Genomic DNA, 21,303 nt, shown 5'->3' with positions numbered 1-21,303 from the left:
GGCACTTGTCTCGGGTGGAAGGGTTCAAGAGGTCTCTGGGAACTGGATCACAGGGGCCTGGTGACTCCTCTGACACAGCTCACCCCAGTGCAGCGTGGAGTCAGGAGGAGCCACCCAGCAAACAGAGCAGTCTGGGAAGTTTGACGTCTCCTTCCCCACTTTGCCCCTCCGTCGGACCCAGTCACTGGTATCTCTGCAGATGGCTAACCCAGTTGCCTGCAGTGAACAGACACTCCAGGGGTTTGCACCTGCCTGAATCGCAAGGAAGTCTGCCAGGCCCCCGCAGACTGCCGCTATCTAGCAGGAGGAGATGGGGCCTGACATCTTTGAGTGTTTGATGCAGGTGATGGGAAGGAGGTGTTCACTCAGGTTTAGCCCCGTCCCTGATGCATGCTGCTAACAGAACAGAACAGACAACTTTGTGAGGTTCTGTCTCTGTTCCTGTCGTCGCCTACAGGAGACGGGCTTTTTTGAGTTCAAACGTCTTTGCTGCTGGAGAATTGCGTCTGAACACCTCTCTGGGTCGGCCCCGCCCTGGAGGCTTCCAGGTTTGTGAGCCGTGTCACCGGTGGCCTCCTCTGGTTGCCCAGGGAGACAGGGGGTGTGGCCTCAGAATATCCAGAAGTGAGCATTCTGCCGTTAAAGAAAAAACGGCTGTTGATCTACCTCCAGGGAACTGCTGCTCTGGTGTGGGCACTCAGGCGACCCTTTTCTCCTCTGTCCCGCGCCCCAGAGTCAGCACTGAGCGGCCGCAGTTTGTGCTGGTCCACACCCCTTAAGAGATCCCCCAAGAATCAGAACTCTTGGGGGATGGGCCCCCAGACCCTGATTGGGAGTGGGGCGGGGGGAAGCTAGAGTTTCATTCAGTTTCACGCAATACTACGGTCTGGGGATGGCTCCTGCACTGCACCGCAGGGAAGTGCCGCCAAGGCTTGATTTCCCCTCAGCAGAGTGCCCTCTCCTCGCTCACGTGTCCCAGAGTCAGCGCTGACCTGACGCAGCTCAGGCACTGTGCACTTCCCTCGAGAAATCACCCAAGGAGCCGAACTCCTGGGGGATAGGCACTCAGACCCCGAGTGAGAGTAGGGGTTCTCAGCTCTCAGCGGGGAGGCCAGAGTCTGATTCAGTCTTGGGCCCCGTATGCCCGGGGAGGGTTGCTGGACTGCACCGCAGGGAAGTGCCGCGAGGCGTGACTCCCCCTCAGCCCAGTGCCCTCTCCTCACTTGCGCACCTCAGAGTCAATGCTGACCAGTCGCAACTCAGGGACTGTCCACTCCCCTTGAGAAATCACCCAAGGATCCGAAGTCCTGGGGGACAGGCCTCCAGACCTCAGTGGGCGGGAGGGGAGCGCCGGGGATTCAGGGTTGCCGGCAAAGGATTCCCAAAGTTTTATTCAGCCCTATGTCCGGCAGGAGAACGCCACGGCACCCCAGTAGGGGAGGTAGGTCCAGTTTTTAGAAGGTCTCTCCCGTGGAGTGTAGTGGGAGGGCCTTTAATTTCTGCCCGCTTGTTAAATTGTGGGGCTCTAGAGCCGGTCTCATGGGGGAGGGGGACTCCCGTCCGCTTGGTGGTGGATTTTGTACCTTTTTGTTTGCGTCCTTGTGATCACAACTTGCCTCAGCGGTGTTGATGTGCGTTCTTCAGCCTTCTCTCTTGGTGAGGCTCAAGTCCACCAGGATACTTACTAAATTCCTGTCCCTTAACTCTCCTTCTGGACGGGAGCCTTTGTTGAAAGCTGGCTTCAGTTCGCCATCTTGTCTCCCCCCCCCCCGAATAGCATTTTCTGTTGTATCTCATTTGTCATTCCTTGAAGGAATCTATCTACTCTGATTATTCATGTTGCCAGAGTTCCTCTTCTGGTTCTACCCCATGAGTATTTTCTGCAATTTGGCAATTGAATTTGTTTTCAATTGTGATCATTTCAATTTGAAACTGGTTTATTGGTACATAAGCCAATTGTAAGTTGAGTAGCATTATTTGAATAGACTGAGGGTGCCAAAAATATATATACACATTCTAAGAGATCTTATTGGAAGTAAAATCAATCATTCCCAAAATGTGTATGGATTACAGGTAAAATGGATGCAGGTATCATGTCTAAGCACACTTCACTAGTAAAAGTACCTTCAGTTCAACTTGGAAAAATAATACATGGATAACATCTCTTAAAATGTATATATACTTTTTGGCACATTCTGCACACACAAACACTCCCACATCCCTTGACAAAATGCTTGGTCCATATGCCTCTGCTTAATAATTATTGTCCTTTTATTATTTTTCATAGTTTTATTTTATTTGGTTTCATTCAGGAGGACTATGTTAACCAGTTTGACAAAAATATTTCAAATTGTATATAAAACCAGTGCATGATGCCCTTTGATTGCATTAATGTACACAGCTATGATTTAATTAAAAAAAAAACTAATACAGATGGAAAATTAAATGTTCAATGCCAAGTTTAAAAAAAAAAAAGAAAACACAATCTAGTTGGAACTGGACACCATTCTACTAAGTAAACTATTGCAAAAATGGAAAAATAAACACCAATATATTTCCTATTAATTGGTAACTAACCAATAAGCACAATAATGTACACACATGGAGGTAAGATACAATGGAAATTAACCAGGGCAGGGGAGGAAGGGATGGGTGAAATCATACCTAAAAGGTACAATGTACACTGTCTGGGTGTAAGCACAATTTTTACTATGACTCAAGAAATACTAAGGAAATACATATAATCAAAACATTTGTACCCCGTAATGTCCTGAAATTATAATAACAAAAACATCAATGAAATTTAGTTTCAATATTATGGATGAGAAACTGTAATAAAACTAGAAGCAAGGATTTGTCTGTACATTTGTGGTAGCTGTATTTTTTTTTAAAAACAGGGAATACTTTATTCAAAACCCAACAGAGAAATGGACAGCTTGGGTCTGTAACAAAACAGAAAAGCATATGTCAGTAATTGTATATGAGAGCATAGACTACTACATAGAAACTAACTGATCAGAACACAAATTTTCATTGTTTAGAACAGAATAAACTTCCCTGTAAAAGCAGCACTTCTGGGGGGGGGCGGAGCATGATGGCGGACAGGATGGACATGTAGCCCACCTCTCCCAAGCCATCAGGTGAGAGGAAAGGGAGTCTGGACCCTCCCCGTGTGTGAATTATTGGTCTGGACAGACAGCTGGAGACACTCAGTGAATTGGCGGATTACTATATATGAGGGGTAATTTAAAACCACAGACTCTGTTGTAGAGATTCTTCCCTGCTTGGCCGTGCTGGACAGCAGGACCCTCCCTTACGGAGGACAGCAGCTTGCAAATGCTGACAAAACCCAATTGACGAATATTTATTCCTGAACTGAGGGAGGCATCCGAAAGGAGAGCCACCCAAAACCACAGGGAGCTGGGCAACCTGATGGAAAATTGAAGGGAAATGATCCCGCCTGGGAAACAGACATTTTGAACTACCCAAAAGGGTAGGCACCTTCCCTCAGTCCAGGAGTGATTGAATAGCATTCCTGGTGGAGAATGTTGGAGGGGGCTGGCGGTTCAAGCTGCGTGGCGAACTGGTGGTCCCGATCCAAAAGGGAAACTCTGAACCATAAAACTCATAATAAGGTCCCCGACCGCTCCTGCCATGGGAACTGGCTACAGCCTCAGAAACCGCCAGCAACTGCGCAAACCCAGAAGCACCCTCCCCCACAGCTGATTGCAGTCACCAGTTTGCAAGAGAACCTGGGAGCAGAGTGGGAAGATTTGAGAAGTGTGGACTCCTGCACTGAGTGGGAAGTTCGGTCGCAAGTGCTCTCTGGAGCAGAACAGCCAAGGTTACACAATACTTAGGTGACAAACTTTTACAGAAACTCCAAAATAGTGATCGGCCATGGAATGTGGTTACCATGGTAACAGTATAAATTTTGAATCAGGTATAAGCCTAGAAACCACTCACAGCGACACCGGGTGTCCAGAAAGTATATTGCAGTGTGACTATACTCCTACGAAAGTTGATCCTTACATCATACATATAGATGAATATTTCTACATACAAGAATAATATTTTTGTGGTTGGTGCCTTTCTTTTTCTTTTCTCTTTTTCTCTCTCTCACTTTTCATTTTTTGTTCTATTTTTTCCTCACCATTTTCTTGGAGGAGCTTTTGTTAATTTTTATTATTACTTTTTATATAGATATATTTTTATTTTTATTTTTTCTATTTTTAATTTATCCTTTCTTCTCTTTTATCCTTTCTACAAACACCACTTTTTTCTTTTTCTTTTTTTTCAATTATTTTATGATTATCACTATTTTTATTGCAGATGTTTTCATTTTGCTGTTGTCATGGGTGTTGTCTGTATGTCTATGTGTCTCCCTCTGTTTCTGTATCTATGGGCTTATATGTATGGTAGTCTTTGTATCTGTTTATTTGCTCATTTCTCTCAATGTTACAACCTGCAAATCTGAGCTCCCAGTACTCCCCACCACTCTCACTCTGAGGTCTGGAGGCTTGCCCCCCAGGAGTCCAGATTCTTGGGTGATTTCTTGAGAGGTGTAGACAGGACCTGGACTGCAGCTGGACAGTGCTGATTCTGCAGCACCAGAGTGAGAAGACAATGGTCGGCTAAGAGGGAATTACGCTGGAGCGGCAGTGCCCTGAGGTTCAAAGAAGCAGCCGTCTTTAGCAATAACAAGACTCACCCCCAGATATCCCATAGCCACTCCTCCTGTCTCCCTGGGCAACCAGATGAGGCCAGGTATCTTCTCAGATGGCAACCACCATGGAACATACCTGGGACTGAAACACAGACCCCGTGAGTAAAGGGTTTGCCTGAGGCGGTACTGGCCTGGGTGGAATGCGGGGACTAAAAAATGCATGTGCAGAGCCAGGACACTCTCAGGGTGGGGCTGATCCAGAGGACTGCTTTAATGAGCCTAGACGCAACCAGCCCTCAGGAGACCATCAGCCTATAGACAAAGGAGGCCAAGAGCCTACAGCTGACAACAAATCGTGCTGCAAATACAAACCTGCAGGAGTAAAGACAGTGCTTAAGGCAGAGGATCTGGGAACTCAAATCAGCCTCTCCTCTGCAGAGGAATTTACAGGGTCAGAAACAAACACCCATAGGGTTGTTCTGTTCAGCCAGTAACATAAACTAAGGGTGGGGCTGGAACTAAGTGAACACCCCCAGCCTCCATCAAGTGCCCGAGGTTGACAGGGCTCACCATCCCCTGCTGGATAGAGGCAGAGAACAGTGGCCTAGATGAGCAGATACAGACTTCCCTATGATTTAGGCTGGTACAAACCTCTGGAGTATGTGCTTACTGCAGACAACTGACTGGGTCACAGCCCTGCAGGGCTAGCAGCAACTGGGTGTAACAGAGCTGCAAAGTGGGGAAGGAGGCATCAACATTCCCAAAATGATCTATTTTCTGGGTGGGTCCTTCTGACTCCATGCAGCACTGGAGCAAGCCATATCAAAGTAGACAACCAGACCCCTGTGATCCAGTTCCCAGAGACCTCTTAAACTCTCCTACACGAGACAGGTGCTGACTGAGACAATTGATTTGGACCCTTTGAACTGTGCCAATCGTCTGAAGAGTATTCAGGTGGTGTCCTGGGTGTGTGGTTGTAGGAAGGTTTGATTTTCCTTTTCCAATTGTTGCCTGTGGTGGGCAGGGTGACTTAATTGCTGGTATTTCTCCACAGCTGAGACTTCAACCCAAAGTAACTGTTTCACTGGGGTCAAATAGAAAACAGCTGAAAACAAGACAGAACCACTTAGCCCCACCACACCAAACAGGGCCCCAGTTTCTGTGGCCACAGCACTGCATGGGTTCTCAACAAATCTCCAGGGGAAAAATCAAATGGAGTAAAACAATCCTGGGGTGGAATCAGTGGAAAAACACTGGTAACATGAATAACCAGAATAGATCAACCCCCCAAGGAAAGACATTGCAGATGTAATTGAAGATCCCATTCACAAACAACTGGCTGAGATGTCAGAAATCGAATTCAGAATTTGATTACAAACAAGATTAATAAAATGGAATTAGGAATTCAAGGAGAAATTCAAAAGTTGTCTCAAGAATTTAACGAATTAAAGACAAAACCACCAAAGACTTAGAGACACTGAAGCAAGAATTTGAAGCCCTCAAAGATCTCAAAAATACAGTAGAATCCCTCAGTAACAGAGTGGAACAAGCAGAAGAATGGATTTCTGACATTGAAGACACAGCCTTTGAACACGCCCGAACTCTGAAAGAGGAAGAGAAATGGAGAGCAAAAACGGATCATTCTCTCAGAGAGCTCTGGGATAATTTGAAGAAGCCTAATATCCGACTCATTGGAATCCCTAAAACCAATGAAAGTCAACTTGCTAGGCACAGAGGCATTTCTCTATGAAATTATGAAAGAGAATTTTCCAGACATGCCTAGAGATTCTGAAATTCAGATAGCAGACAGCTTCAGAACCCCAGCACAACTCAACCCCAATAAGACATCTCCCAGGCATATCATAATTAACTTTACTAAAGTTAATATGAAGGAGAAGATTCTCAAAGCATTCAGACGTAAGAAAGCCATTACCTACAAAGGGAAGAATATTAGAATGATGGCAGATCTCTCTGCTGAAACTTTTCAAGCCAGAAGAGGGTGGTCATCGAATTTTAATCTCCTAAAGCAAAATAACGTCCAAACCCAGATCCTGTATCCAGCTTAACTGAGTTTCATTTATGATGGAGAAATTAAATACTTTAATGACATTCATATGTTGAAGAAAATTGCCATAACCAAACCAGCTCTTCAGGATATCCTCAGACCTATCCTCCATAATGATCAACCCAATCCTCTACCACAAAAGTAAACTAACTCAGAAACTTTTGATCAAACTCAAACTACCACACTGGGTAAAGGACTAAAAATGTCCACTGGACATTTGAAAAACTCGATACCCCAAATTTTACCATAATTATCAATATTCTCCATCAATATTAATAGCTTAAACTATCCTCTAAAGAGACATAGGTTAAATGACTGGATACAAAAACTCAGGCCAGATATGTGTTGCATACAAGATTCACATCTTAACTTAAAAGACAAATATAGACTCAGGGTGAAAGGATGGTCATCCACATTTCAGGCAAATGGTAATCAGAATAAAGCACGTGTTGCAATTTTATTTGCAGATAAAATAGGCTTTAAACCAACAAAAGTAAGGAAGGATAAGAATGGTCACTTCATATTTGTTAAGGGTCACTTCATATTTGTAATCTCAATATTATGAGATTTCAATTATTAATATATATGCACCCAACCAGAATGTGCCTCAATATATAAGAGAAACTCTTACAGACATGAGCCACTTGATTTCCTCCAGCTCCATAATAGACAGAGATTTCAACACTCCTTTGTCAGTATTGGATCGATCCTCCAACAAGAAGTTGAGCAAAGAAATTTTAGATTTAAACCTAACCATCCAACATTTGGATTTAGCAGACATCTACAGAACATTTCATCCAAATGAAAGTGAGTACACATATTTCTCAACAGCCCATGAACTTACTCCAAAATCGATCACATCTTAGGCCACAAGTCTAACCTCAGTAATTTTTTTTTTTATTAAATCACAGCTGTGTACATTGATATGATCATGGAGCATCATTCACTAGCTTCAAAGACCATTTGACATATTTTCATCACACTGGTTCATGCAGCCTTCCCGGCATTCTCTCAGTTACTGTGCCAAGACACTTATATTCCACATTTACCAAGTTTCACATATACCCTTGTAAGATAAACCACAGTAAATTTAAAGGAATAGAAATTATTCCATGCATCCTCTAGGACCACCATGGAATAAAACTTGAGCTCAGTAACAACAGGAATCTGCATACTCATACAAAAACATGGAAGCTAAATAACCATATGTTGAATGATAGCTGGGTCAGAAATGTGATCAAGAAGGAAAATGCCAAATTTTGGGAACAAAATGACAATGAAGACACGAATTATCAGAACCTCTGGGATACCACAAAGGCAGTCCGAAGAGAAAAATTTATAGTACTGCAAGCCTTCCTCAAGAGAACGGAAAGAGAGGAAGTTAACAACTTAATGGGACATCTCAAGCAACAGGAAAAGGAAGAACATTCCAACCCCAAACCCAGAAGAAGAAAAGAAATAACCAAAATTAGAGCAGAATTAAATGAAATCGAAAAAAAAAGAATTAAATAACAGATCAATAAATCATAAACTGGGTTTTTTGAAAAGGTCAATATAATAGATAAACGTTTGGCCAACCTAATCAGGAAAAAAAGAATAAAATCTCTAAACTCATCAATCACAAACGACAAAGACGAAATGACAACAGACTCCTCCGAAATTCAAAAAATCCGTAATGAATATTACAAGAAACTTTATTCTCAGAAATATGAAAATCTGAAGGAAATTGACCAATACTTGGAAGCACGTCACCTTCCAAGACTTAGCCAGAATCAAGTGGAAATGTTGAACAGGCCCATATCAAGTTTGTCAATAGCATCAACCATACAAAACGTCCCTAAAAAGAAAAGCCCGGGACCAGATGGTTTCACGTCAGAATTCTACCAAACTTTTAAAGAGGAATTAGTACCTATATTACTCAACCTGTTCCAAAAGGTAGAAAAAGAAGGCAGACTATTTAACACATTCTATGAAGCAAACATCACCCTGTTCCCCAAACCAGGAAAAGACCCAACAAGAAAAGAAAATTATAGACTGATATCACTAATGAATATAGATGCAAAAATATTCAACAAGATCCTAACAAACAGAATCTAGCAACACATCAAACAAATTATACATCATGACCAAGTCGGTTTTATCCCAGGGTCTCAATGCTGGTTCAATATACGTAAATCTATAAATGTAATCCAGCACATAAACAAATTAAAAAACAAAGACCATATGCTTCTCTCAATCGATGCAGAAAAAGCTTTTGATAATATCCAGCATCCCTTCATGATCAGAACACTTAAGAAAATCAGTATAGAAAGGACATTTCTTTTTTTTTTTTTTTTTTTTGGCCGGGCCTGGGTTTGAACCCGCCACCTCTGGCATATGGGACCGGCGCCCTACTCCTTGAGCCACAGGCGCCGCCCAGAAGGGACATTTCTTAAACTGATAGAGGCCATCTACAGCAAACCCACAGCCAATATCATATTGAATGGAGTTAAATTGGAATCATTTCCACTCAGATCAGGAACCAGATAAGGCTGCCCATTGTCTCCATTGCTCTTTAACATTGTAATGAAAGTTTTAGCCACCACCATTAGGGAAGAAAAGGCGATCAAGGGTATCCATATATGGTCAGAAGAGATCAAACTTTTGCTCTTCGAGGATGATATGATTGTATATCTGGAAAACACTAGGGATTCTACTACAAAACTCTTAGAAGTGATCAAGGAATACAACAGCGTCTCAGGTTACAAAATCAACATTCATAAATTGGTAGCCTTTATATATACCAACCATAGTCAAGTTGAAAAAACAGTTAAGGACTCTATCACATCCAAAGTAGTGCCAAAGAAGATGATATATTTGGGTGTTTATCTAACAAACGATGTGAAAGATCTATATAAAGAGAACTATGAAACTCTAAGAAAAGAAGTAGCTGAAAATTGTAGCAAATGGAAAAACATACCATGCTCATGGCTGGAAAGAATCAACATCGTGAAAATGTCCATACTACCCAAAGCAATATACAATTTTAACGCAATCCCTATTAAAGCTCCACTGTCATACTTTAAGGATCTTGAAAAAACAATATTTCATTTTATATGGAATCAGAAAAAAACTCGAATAGCCAAGACATTACTCAGAAATAAAATCAAAGCAGGAGGAATTATGCTACCAGACCTCAGACTATACTACAAATCGATAGTGATCAAAACAGCATGGTATTGGCACAAAAACAGAGAAGTAGATATCTGGATCAGAATAGAGAACCAAGAGATGAACCCAGCTACTTACCGTTATTTGATCTTTGACAAGCCATTTAAAAACATTCAGTGGGAAAAAGATTCCCTATTCAACAAATGGTGATAGGTGAACTGGCTGCCAATCTGCAGAAGACTGAAACTGGACCCACACCTTTCACCATTAACTAAGATAGACTCTCACTGGATTAAAGATTTAAACTTAAGACATGAAACTATAAACATACTAGAAGAGAGTGCATGGGAATCCCTTGAAAAAATCGATCTGGGCGAGTATTTTATGAGGAGGACTGGACCCCGGGGCAACTGAAGCAGCTTGAAAAATACACAACTGGGACTTTATCAAACTAAAACCTTCTGCACAGCCAAGAACACAGTAAGTAAAGTAAGCAAACAGCCCTTAGAATGGGAGAAGATATTTGTAGGTTATATCTCTGACAAAGTTTTAATAACCAGAATGCACAGAGAACTCAAACGTATAAGCAAGAAAAGAACAAGTGATCCCATCACAGGCTGGGCAAGAGATTTGAAGAGAAAATTCTCTGAAGAAGACAGGTGCACAGCCTACAGACATATGAAAAAATGCTCATCATCCTTAATCATCAGAGAAATGCCAATCAAAAGTACTTTGAGATATCATCTAATGCCAGTAAGATTAGCCTATATCACAAAATCCCAAGACCAGAGATGTTGGCGTGGATGTGGAGAAAAGGGAACACTTCTACACTGCTGGTGGAAATGCAAATTAATACATTCCTTTTGGAAAGATATATAGAGAACACTTAGAGATCTAAAAATAGATCTGCCATTCAATCCTATAATTCCTCTACTACGCATATACCCAGAAGACCAGAAATCACATCATAACAAAGATATTTGTACCAGAATGTTTATGGCAGCCCTATTTATAATTGCTAGGTCATGGAAAAAGCCCATGTGCCCATCGATCCATGAATGGATTAATTAATTGTGGTATATGTACACCATGGAATATTATGCAGTCTTAAAGAAAGATGGAGACTTTACCTCTTTCATGTTTACGTGGATGGAGCTGGAACACATTCTACTAAGTAAAATATCTCAGGAATGGAAGAAAAAGTATCCAATGTACTCAGCCCTACTATGAAACTAATTTATGGCTTTCACATGAAAGCTATAACCCAGTTACAACCTAAGAATAGGGGGAAGGGGAAAGGGAGGGGAGGGAGGGGAGAGGTGGACAGAGGGGGGAGGATTAATGGGATTACAACTGCGGTGCATCTTACAAGGGTATATGTGAAACTTAGTAAATGTGGAATGTAAAAGTCTTAGCACAATAAGTAGGAAAATGCCAGGAAGGCTATGTTAACCAGTGTGATGAAAACGTGTCAAATGGTCTATGAAACTAGTGTATCGTGCCCCATGATCACATTAATGTGCACAGCTATTATTTAATAATAAAAAAGCAGCACTTCTGTGACATTTTAACTGTAGTATTGCTCTCCTTCTTTCTCACCCTCTCAACAGAATCCACACCAACCTCCTCATAATCCTTTTCAAGGTCAACCACATCGTCCTCGGCCTCATAAAACTCCTTCCTCTATCCCCACACTGATGTATCAGTCAACAAAAGCACACTTGACATACATCAGGTCAAATTTGTGGTGCATGTAAGCCCAGGCCTCAGCAATGGCTGTGATATTGTTGAGCATGCACATAGCTCTCTGTACATTGGCCAGGTCTCCAACAGGTACCATAGTGGGGGGCTGGCAATTGAAGCCAATCTTGAGGCCAGTGGGACACCAATACACAAACTGGATCATATGCTTGGTCTTGATTGTGGCAATGGCAGAATTGACATCTTTGGGGACCACATCGTCATGGTACAACAGGTAGTAAGCCATGTATTTATCATGACAAGGGTCAAATTTCACCATCTGGTTGGCTCATTCAAAGCAAACATTAGTGATCTCTGCTACAGAAAGATGTTCATGATAGGCTTTCTCAGCAGAGATCACAGGGGCATATGTGACCAGAGGGAAGTGGATAGAGCACCAGGTTGATCTGGAATTCTGTCACATCAACATTCATGGCTCCATAAAATCTGAAGGAAGTAATAATGGAGAACACAATTTGACCTGTCAACTTGTTCAGGTTAATATAGGTTGGGCACTCAATACCAAGGTTTCTATGACAGATGTCATAGATGGCCTAATTGTCTACCATGGAGGCACAATCAGAGTGCTCCAGGGTGGTGTGGGTGGTGAGGATGGAAACCTAGGGGGACTGGGAAAATACAAAAAGTAGTCCAAAAATTGTCTAGAAGAAATATAATTCAAACTTGTCCTTCTTGCCATAATCAACAGAGAGGCATTCCATCAGCAGAGAGGTGAACCCAGAACCAGTTCTCCCACCAGAGCTGTGGAAAACCAAGGATCCATGAAGACCTGTGCACTGGTCAGCCAGCTTGAGAATTCAGTCCAAGATGAGGTCAATGATCTTCTTGCCAATGGTAATAGTGCCCACAGCATAGTTATTGGCACCATCTTCCTTTCCTGTGATGAGCTGCTCAGGGTGAAAGTGTTGGCAGTAGGTACCAGTGTGAACTTCATCAGTGACTGTAGGTTCCAGACCTACAAACACTGCCCTGGGCCCATGCTTGCTGGAGCCCATTTCACTGAAGAAGGTGTTGAAGGAGTCATCACCTACCCAAATGGTCTTGTCACTTGGTGTCTGGCCATCAGGTAGGATGCTGTGTTCCAGGCAGTGGCACTTTCAGCAGGCATTGCTAATCTGGACACCAGCCTGGCCTACCTGGATGGAGATGCACTCACACATAGTTGCTCCTCCTTTGCTGCCAAGCAGATGGCAGAGACAAAGAGGAGAGGTTGCTGCTTCTTACAGAGCAACTGTTAGGCAATCTATGTAAGAGAATCCTACTATATTTATTTCTTAGTAAATATTTGTGAAATTAAAAATAATTAATGAAATTACCTTTTATTTCATATTATTGGGAGGGTACAAATGTTTAGATTGCATTTATTTAATTTCTAAGGTCAAGTTCATATTGTAGTTGAATCCTTCACCCAGAGGACATGCCAAATATCCTCACATTGTGCACAACAGATAAGAACCTGCCAATCACCCACTCTCCTCTCTTTCCTCCCTTGCCCTCTTTCTCCTTCCTTTCACTAGAATATACTTGTGTTTTTCTTTCCTGTGGGCATGTAGTTGTTTATATTTTGGTTTCATATTAGTATTGAGTACATTGGATACTTCTTCCATTCTTGTGAAACTTTACTAAGAAGAATGTATTTCAACTCCATCCATGTAAATTCAAAAGATTTAAAGTATCCATTTTCTCCTGTGGCCAAATGGTAATCCATGGTATACATACACTACAGTTTATTAATCCATTTATGGGTTGATGGGCACCTGGGTTGATTTCATGTCTTGGTAATGTTAATTGACCTGCAATAAATATTCTAGTCCAAAAGTTCTTGTGGTAAAATGATCTTTCCTAATAGTGTCCAGATCCTTGATGACTTTGTCTTTAATTTTACTAATTTCTTTTATTGTTATTTAAGATTAATATGAGGGTACAGTTAGGTTACAAAATTTGCATTTGTCAGGTAGAGTCCCTCTTGTTGTTTCCCTCACCAAAAATGTGTGCCATATACCCTTACATTGTAATTTCACTAATTTCTTGAAACAATTTTTGGATGACTTTTTGTATTTATTTTTTCCACCTTCCCCTCAACTCCATTCCTCTTATTTGGAATCCATATTTTGAACTCTATTTTTGACATTTCAGCAATTCGTCTATTGATGGTATTTTCTGCTGTATTTCCCTTGTCATCTCCTGGGGGAGTTGATCTGCTCTGATCTTTTATGTTGCCAGGATTCTTCTGCTGGTTCCTCCTATGTTTTTCACCTGATTTTTTATATTAATATTCTGTTTTTAAATTAAATGTTAGGTTTTAAGTAGCTATTGAGAGATATTCTCATTAGGGACCCTTAGGCAACACCCCAGAGACCTATTTGACAACTAAAACTGGCAGAGTGAAACCATATCTGGAGGCCCCAGGCAATGGAACTTATCACTTCACTACTGACTCCTTAAATGAGCTGGAGCTTGTATTTGTGGTCTTTACCCCACAGACTCATGAAACTTCCTTTCAGGGCTGCAGCATGACATTGTGTACACATGCCTTGATTTCCCCAAGTTTGGTGTTGTAACGCTTTGGGGCAGATCTTGGGTGAATGTCCTAGGCTGGGATAATCTCCCAGATTGAGCAAACTGACTTTTTCCTGGTTTCAGCCCATCCTCCACTTAGTTTAAAGGAACCATGGTATTTTGCTGGATTCCTTGCTACAAAAGATACAAACCATTGTGGGACCCACTGGCAACAGCTCGAGGAGGGAATCCTGGGGCAGAACCACCAGTTTCTGCCACTAAGGCACCAACCCCTCTGTGCAAATTGGCTATGAATCTGTGAATCCTCACCCCTGCAGCACCTGAAGGACAAGAATCTACAGATAGTTTCAACTGTTCCTGCACCTGTGGTGTGAACATTCCTTGCACAAAGCAATACAAGAAAGGAGTGTTCTTTCCTCCAAGTTTTGGCTGCAGATTGGATACATTGCAGCAGCATCATCCATGGCTGAGAAGGATGATCCCACCTGTTTCCTGCACCTTCCCAGGGAAGCTGGCTTGAGGCTAAGACTGTCTCTCTTCAAGTTGGCAGGAGTGAAGCTAGTGGTGTGAGGTCACAGACACTGGCAGGGCCTCTCCAGGAGGACGGGGAAAGGTTCACTCTAGATAAGGGAGAGCTAGCAGGGACCAAGCCATATTCAGGACAGTGGAGAGAAAATTTGTTCACTTTTTTTTTTTGCCAGGGAGGATGGGGATGCAGAGGTAGAAATTCCTAGGTGCATGTGAACTGAGACTTCATGACTCTATTCTCTTGGAGTGAGATAAGAATTACTTTTTTACTTGTTCATGGAAAAGCCCACACGAAACCCTCCAGTTGTGGGTGGGTCTCCCTTCCCCTTTGGCACCAGGCATCTTCAGTCTACTGGATCTGTACCTGATCTCTATTCTCTTTCTTCCCCTGTCTCTCTCTCTCAGTTTGACTTAGTGGGGATATGTGCACCTTGATTTCTTCTCCTTGTGTTCAACCCCTGAATTTTGACTTCACTGAGTTCACATCAGTCCAACTTTTCTCCTTCTGGATAGGACCTTATGGCAAGAGAGGCCTCTAGTTGACCAACTATCCCTATCCACCAAAATTGCTTTTTTAAAATAGACTGTGCTCTGTTGCCTGAGCTAGAGTACAGTGGTGTAATCATAGCTCACTAAAACCAAAACTCCTGGCCTTAAATGATTCTCCCTTTTCAGCCTCCCAAGAAGGGAATGACAGGCACTGGTAACCATGCCCAGCAAAGTTTTCTATATTTTTTTCTAGTGTCGGTCTTGCTAAGTTGCTCAGGCAACTTCAACTCCTGACTTCAAGTGATGATATTGCCTCAGCCTCCCATAGTGCTGAGATTACAATTATGAGCCACTGAGCCTGGCCTTATATTGCATTTTTTTCTCTGGCAGGATATGTGCAACTTCTTTAACTTTTTTTTTCTTTTTTACATTTCAGATTAATATGAGGGTATAAATGTTTAGATTATATTGTTTTCACTTCTAAGGTAAAGTTCAAGTTGTACTTGAACTCTTTACTGGGGGGGAGCATGCTGAACACCCTTGCATTGTTAACATTAGTTGAGATTCCACCAATTGCCTTTTCTCCCACCAATCACCCTGCCTCCTCTCTCTCTTCTCTCTTTTTTTCCCCCCATTTCTTGCTACACTGTTCTTTTGTTCTTTATTTCATGTGGGCATGTAGTTGTTTATATATTAGTTTTACGTTAATATTGAGTACATTCAATATTTTTTTTTTCCATCTTGAGATACTTTACTAAGAAGAATGTGTTTCAGCCCCATCCAGGCAAACACAAAAAATGTAAAGTCTCCATCTCTTCTCATGGCTGAATAGTACTTAAGGGTATACATATGCCATAGTTAGTTAATCTATTCATGGGTTGATGGACACTTGTGTTGCTTTTACATGTACAAATTGTAAATTGAGCTGCAATGAACATTCTGGTGGAACGTTTTTGTGGTAAAAAATTTTTTATTCTTCTGTGTAGGTACCTAATAATGGGATTGCAGGATCAAATGGAAGGTCGACTTCTTTTCATAGCGGTTGTATTAATTTGCAATTCCACCAGCAGTGAAAAAGTATTCTCTTCTCTCCACATCCACACCATCATCTACAGATCTAACGCTTGGTGATGTGAACTAATTTCACTAGAGTTAGGTGATATCCCAGAGTGGTTTTGATTTGAATTTCTCTAATGATAAAGGATGATGAACATTTTTTCCTGTGTTTGCTGGTCATTCGTCTGTCTTTTCCTGAAAAGTTTCTGCTCAAATCTTTTACCCACTTATAAATGAGGTTATTTTCTCCTTTCTTGTTGATTAATTTGAGTTTTCTGTAGATTCTATTTATCAGCCCTTTGATTCATAGCATGAAAACATCTTCCCCCATTGCAAGGCTGTTTGCTTTAGTTGTGCTGCCCTTTATTGTGTACAGCTTTTTAGCTTGGCCATGTCCCATTTATCTATTTTTAGTATTGTTGAACTTGCCAAGTGGGTCTTCTGCATAAAATCTTTTTCTAGGCCAATTTCGTGAAGAGTTTCCCCCATACTTTCTTCTAGAATTTTTATTGTTTCATGTCTTAAATTTAAATCTTTTACCTAGAAACAGTCAATTTTTGTCAGTGGTGAGGTGTACAAGGTGTAGTTTCAGTCTTATACAGGTGGTTGACCTGTTTTCCCAGCAACATTTATTATTTTTTTTTTTCTTTTTGAGACAGAGCCTCAAGCTGTCACCCTGGGTAGAGTGCCATGGCATTAGAGTTCACATCAACCTCCAACTCCAACCCCTGGTCTAAAGTGATTCTCCTGCCTCCGTCTCCCAAGTAGCTGGGACTACAGACATGCACCACAACACCCGGCTATTTTTTGTTTGCAGCCGTCATTGTTGTTTAGCAGGCCCAGGCTGGATTCAAACCTGCCAGTTCAGGTGTATGTGGCTGGTGCCTTAGCTGTTTGAGCCACAGGCACTGAGCCTAAATCAGTATTCTTTACCCCCATGTATGCATTCATTTGGTTGATCAAAGATCAGATGGAGATACATGGCTGGATTCATCTATAGGTTCTCTATTCTATTCCTAGATCTAGATCTCTATTTTTGTACCAATACTAAGATATTTTGATAACGATAGCCTTGTAGTTGGTAATGTGACATCTCTAGATTTGTTTCTATTTCTAAAAATTTTGTTGACTATTCAGGGTTTTTCTCATTCCATATGAAATTAAGTACTATTTTTTCAACTTCTTCAAATTATGATGTTGGTGCTTTGATGGGAATTGCATTAAATCTGTAGTTAGTTTTGGAATGTATGGGCATTTTAATGATGTTGATTCTTTCCTGACGTGAATATGTTCTTCCATTTGATAATGTCTTCTGCTATTTCTTTTCTAAGGGTTTCATAGTTCTCTTTATAGAGATCCTTCACATTCTTTGTTAGATATATTCCCAGGTATTTCATCTTTGGAGGTGCTGTAAAAAGGTAATGTGTCTTTGATTTTATTCTCAATTCCCCAGTTATCATCATTTGTGAGGACTACTGATTTGTGGGCATTAATTTTGCATTTCAAGAGGTTTCTATATTTCTTGATCACTAATAAGAGCTTTGTAGTTGGATCCCTGAGGTTTTCCATGTATAAGATCATGTCATCCACAAAAATTGAGAGTTTTACCTCCCCCAGTCCATTTGAATACCCTTGATATCCTTCTCTTGCCTGACTACAATAGCTAGGACTTCCGGCACTATGTTTAATAGCAGTGGCAAAAGGTGCCTCTAGTGGACCCTTTGGTTGACCATGGGCATCTTTGTCTAATTTCAAATCTAAGAAGAAATTTTTTCAGTTTTATTCCATTCAATATGAAATTGGCTGTGTGTTTGTTGTAAATGGTCTCTATCAGTTTAAGAAAAGTATCACCTAAGCCTATTTTCTTAAGTGTTCTTGTCAGAAAGGATGCTAGATTTTGTCAAAACATTTTTCTTCATCAATTGAGAGAATTTTATGGTCTTTTTTTTATTTATAAGGTTAATGACATTTATGGATTTATATAATGTTGAACCAACCTTACATCCTTGGGATAAAACCCACTTGATCATGATGTATAATTTTTTAATGTGTTTGCCTTTTGTTTTCTAGAATATTTGAATTGAATATTTTTGCATCAATATTCATTAATGATATTGACCTATGGTTTACTTTTTTATTGTTTTTTTTCCCTGGTTTTGGAATTAGGGTGATATTTGCTTCATAGATATGTTGGGGGAGGATTCTTTGCTTTTCTATATTTTTTAATAGATTATGCAATATAGGCACAGTTCCTATTTGATGATTTGATATAATTCTGGTGTGAAACCATCTGGTCAAGGGCTTTTCTTTTTTGGAAGATCTTGTATTATTGACACAATTTCAGTATTGTGGCATATTCAAATCTCTAATTCTTTCTGGTTATCTTTAAGAGGTGGTGTGCTTCCAGATATTAGTCTATTTTCTCTAAATTTTCATACTTATTAGCATAGTTTTTTTGTAGTAATTATTGTGGATGTTTTGTCTTTCTGAGCTTAAAGAGGCTCTTGGGGAAGAGACACAAGCATAAGCTCCAGTTCCTTGGCAAAGAATTGGTTAGCTACTTGGGTGGCGCCTGTGGCTCAGTGAGTAGGGCGCTGACCCCATATGCCGAGGGTGGCGGGTTCAAACCCAGCCCCGGCCAAACTGCAACAAAAAAATAGCCGGGCGTTGTGGCAGGCACCTGTAGTCCCAGCTGCTCGGGAGGCTGAGGCAAGAGAATCGTGTAAGCCCAAAAGTTAGAGGTTGCTGTGAGCCATGTGATGCCAGGGCACTCTACCCAACGGTGTTACAGTGTCACTCTGTCTCTACAAAAAAAAAAAAAAAAAAGAATTGGTTAGCTACAGTTCCTGAGGCCTTCATATTTGGTCTCACTCCATGAGTTTTAGTTGCTAAATTGGTCTGTTGGGTATACCCCAAGGGTCACCGATTAGATTATCTCTCAATAACTATTTATAGACAACCTTACATTTCAGCTAAAAAAGTATAATTAATACAAATTCTGAAAATATTCATGGGGAGATGCTAGCAGAAAAATTCCAGGGTGGCGCCTGTGGCTCAGTGAGTAGGGCGCCAGCCCCATATGCCGAGGGTGGCGGGTTCAAACCCAGCCCCGGCCAAACTGCAACCAAAAAATAGCCGGGCGTTGTGGCGGGCGCCTGTAGTCCCAGCTGCTCGGGAGGCTGAGGCAAGAGAATCGCGTAAGCCCAAGAGTTAAGAGGTTGCTGTGAGCCGTGTGACGCCACGGCACTCTACCCGAGGGCGGTACAGTGAGACTCTGTCTCTACAAAAAAAAAAAAAAAAAAGAAAAATTCCAGCAACATGAACAATCAGAGCAGGTCAACTCCCCAAAGAGATTATGAGGGAGATACAGCATAAAATAATATCCATAAAGAAATTGCTGAAATTTCAGAAGTAGAATTCAGAATATGAATGACAAAGAAGATGAATGCAAATGATAAGAAAATGGAAATAGAAATCAAAAAAATGGTCCAAAATCTACCTCAATAAATTATTGATTTCAAGACCAAGTCACCAAGGAAGTGGACATAATGAGGAAAGTTATAGAAGAGCATATGGAAATCAAAGAAGCAATTGAGGAGCTTCAGAACACAATAGAGAACCTTAATAATTGAGTAGAACATGGAGAAAAAATAATTTCCGAACTTGAAGAGAAGACTTTTGAACTATCCCAAATGATTAAAAGAGTCAGAAAAAAAAGAGAGCAAAGAGCAAAATTAGAATATTCCCTGAGAAAGTTATCTGATCATGGCAAAAGATCAAACATACAAATTATAGGTATTCCTGAAAAGAAGAGGATAATTCTAAAAATTACTACATATATAAAAATTACTTTTAGGACTATCCTCTTCTTTTCAGGAATCCCAATAGTATAAAAGTTCTACTTCAAGACAACATGGTGGAAAATTTCCTATTTCAAAAGACACAGAAATTCTAACAGAAGATATTTTCAGAACCACCGCACGACTCAATCTAAACAAAGCATCTCCTAGACACATTGAAATTAACTTTGCCAAAGTCAATATGAATGAGAAAATCCTGCAAGCATCCAGTTGTAAAAGAGTTTTACCTATGAATGGAAAAATGTCAAGATGGCTACAGATCTTTCACCTGAAGTCTTTCAAGCCAGAAAAAAATGGTCATTGGCCTTTACCTTTCTGTAAAAAAAAAAAAAAAAAAAAAGAAAGAAACAATTTTCAGCCCAGGATCCTATCTATATCCTGCTAAACTGAGTTTCATTTGTAATGGAGACATCAAATATATTACTGACATGCAAATGTTGAGGAAATTTGCCATAAGTGGACCAGCTTTTTTTTTTTTTTTTGGCCATAAAAAACCTATTTGGGTAAAACTACAACCATTAAAAATTAAGGCAGAAAAGACAAGCATGACCCAAATTTGTTATGCCTTAGGACCAGAGAAGTAGAAAATGCCTGATCTCTTGGGAGCCCCATGAACCTCTCCAGCTGCAGCACCCCATCTTTGGATATAAACCAGACAAAAATCATTCATATTGTCTGGAGTTGTTCATAAAGAAAAAATTCTTAGGGCAGCACCTGTGGCTCAGTGGTTAGGGTGCTGGCCCCATATACCAAGGGTGGCAGGTACAAACCCAGCCCTGGCCAAACTTCAACAACAACAACAAAGATAGCCAGGCATTGTGGCAGGGACCTGTGGTCCCAGCTACTCAGGAGGCTGAGGCAATAGAATTGCCTAAGCCCAGGAGTTGGAGGTTGCTGTGAGCTGTGATGCCACAGCAGTCTACTGAGTGCAAGAAAGTCAGACTCTGTCTCTAAAAGAAGAGGAAGAGGAAGGAGAAGAGGAAGAAGAAATCCTTAACATTAAATGCTGGGAATCTTAATGTTACTCCCCTACTTTTTAATTGAAAAAAAAAAGGACATTCAAATATATCAAGATACATTACTTGCTTTATGTATTAATCCTAACCCATAAGGTTATCGGTAACTACATAATCTGTTGAACAGCATAACCATACAGTTTGTCTGTGCTACAACTTTTAGCCATAGCCATGGAAGACAATGAATGAACA

At 41.0% G+C, this 21,303-nt stretch overlaps 1 pseudogene; it reads right to left on the bottom strand.

Moving 5' to 3' along the window:
* Positions 1–11,448: 11,448 nt before the first annotated feature.
* On the bottom strand, positions 11,449–12,802 carry LOC128576922 (tubulin alpha-1A chain-like; annotated as a pseudogene).
* Positions 12,803–21,303: the final 8,501 nt, after the last annotated feature.

This window comes from Nycticebus coucang, chromosome X (genome assembly GCF_027406575.1).
Source record: "Nycticebus coucang isolate mNycCou1 chromosome X, mNycCou1.pri, whole genome shotgun sequence".
NCBI classification, from domain to species: domain Eukaryota; kingdom Metazoa; phylum Chordata; class Mammalia; order Primates; family Lorisidae; genus Nycticebus; species Nycticebus coucang.
Note: the sequence above shows the minus strand (reverse complement) of the source record. Positions and strands in the feature narration are given on the sequence as shown.